Source organism: Amphimedon queenslandica, unplaced genomic scaffold, assembly GCF_000090795.2.
Source record: "Amphimedon queenslandica unplaced genomic scaffold, v1.1 AMPQUscaffold_11319, whole genome shotgun sequence".
Classification (NCBI taxonomy): domain Eukaryota; kingdom Metazoa; phylum Porifera; class Demospongiae; order Haplosclerida; family Niphatidae; genus Amphimedon; species Amphimedon queenslandica.
The window spans coordinates 7,726-9,135 of NW_003548438.1; the positions used below are offsets into that span (position 1 = coordinate 7,726).

The 1,410-nt window shown below is 34.8% G+C and overlaps 1 long non-coding RNA gene across 1 annotated transcript in view; it reads left to right on the forward strand.

The window, feature by feature from the left end:
• Positions 1-1,343, forward strand: part of LOC109589438 (uncharacterized) — a 2,381-nt gene extending 1,038 nt beyond the window's left edge. The window contains exon 3 of the long non-coding RNA XR_002188700.1: positions 1,187-1,343. This is a non-coding gene — a long non-coding RNA (uncharacterized LOC109589438). The remainder of the gene's footprint in view (positions 1-1,186) is intronic.
• The last annotated feature ends 67 nt before the right edge of the window (positions 1,344-1,410 follow it).

Genomic DNA, 1,410 nt, shown 5'->3' on the forward strand with positions numbered 1-1,410 from the left:
ATGGTCACATATACATGTACAGCACTTTACTATGAACATGTACATGTACATTAATGATTATATGGTGGGTTTATTATTCATAGGTCAGTATATACTCTAACTATGTACATGTACAAATTCCTCGGTTCTTCTTTGTGTCTGATCCAGCACTACTGGAGATACTGGGAAATATATTGGGTATCTGAAAAATACCCAAGGCTATAGCCCATGGTTTGTTCCAAAAAATGGCTCCAAAATCACCCCAAATTTTTATTACATTACATGTATCTGATACATATTAATGTCCTTATGCTGTGTAGAAAATTTGAGGTGATTCCGACTTCAATTTTTCAAGTTACAGCCATTTTAAGAAAACGCCAAAATTCTGAAAAATACCCAAGGCTATAGTCCATATTGATTTTTTCCAAAAAATGGTCAAAAAATCACCCCAAATATTTATTATATTTTCTAATACATATTGATGTCCTTATGATGTGTAGAAAGTTTGAGGTGATTCCGACTTCAATTTTTCAAGTTACAGCCATATTAAGAAAATGCCTAAATTGTGAAAATTACCCAAGGCTATAGCCTAGGGTTTTTTCCAAAAAATGGCCAAAAAATTGTCCCAAATTTTATAAGATATTCTGGTACATATTGATGTCCTTATGCTGAATAGGAAGTTTGAGGTGATTCTGACTTCAATTTTTCAAGCTACGGCCATTTTAAGAATACGCCATAAATTTCTCAAAAATACCTAAGGCTATTATAGTTTCCAAAAAATAGCTGAAAAATCACCCCAAATTTTTATCACATTATCTGATACATATTAATGTCCTTATACTGTGAAGAAAGTTTGAACTGATTCCTACTTCAATTTTTCAAGTTACAGCCATTTCAAAAAATTCCAAAAATATCCAAAGCTATACACGTAGCTGTATCGGCTGTCTCGACTCCACCCCTCGTGCCATTATCAGCCATACAGCACTCTTTACTGTTTCATAACTATTATGTATCTCATCAATATTGAAAGTTGTATTTTAAAGTTTGTATCAGGCCCCCCAAGCCCCAAGAGTTCACTATAAACCTGAGACTGGGGGCCCCTTTAATTGGGGGCCTACTGCTAATTCCCGCTTCCCCCCTCCTATTGGTAGTCATGCATGATGTACATGTGACTAGTAACGTGTTATTTTGTAATATTTTTATGTAGAAATGTTCAGCTAATGGTACAGGATGTGGTGTTTGTCATTCAAGGGATCTGTTGTTCAGGTTTAGTGAAGATGTGGTTACATGTCCTAACTGCTCCTCACACTTTCACTGGTAAATACATGTACATGTACATAATGGACATTTGATGTGTCTGTATGTGCTTCATAAATCGGTTTTTAATAGCCACCTAAATGCATTTAAATTATCCAAACTAGCATGCTTCTG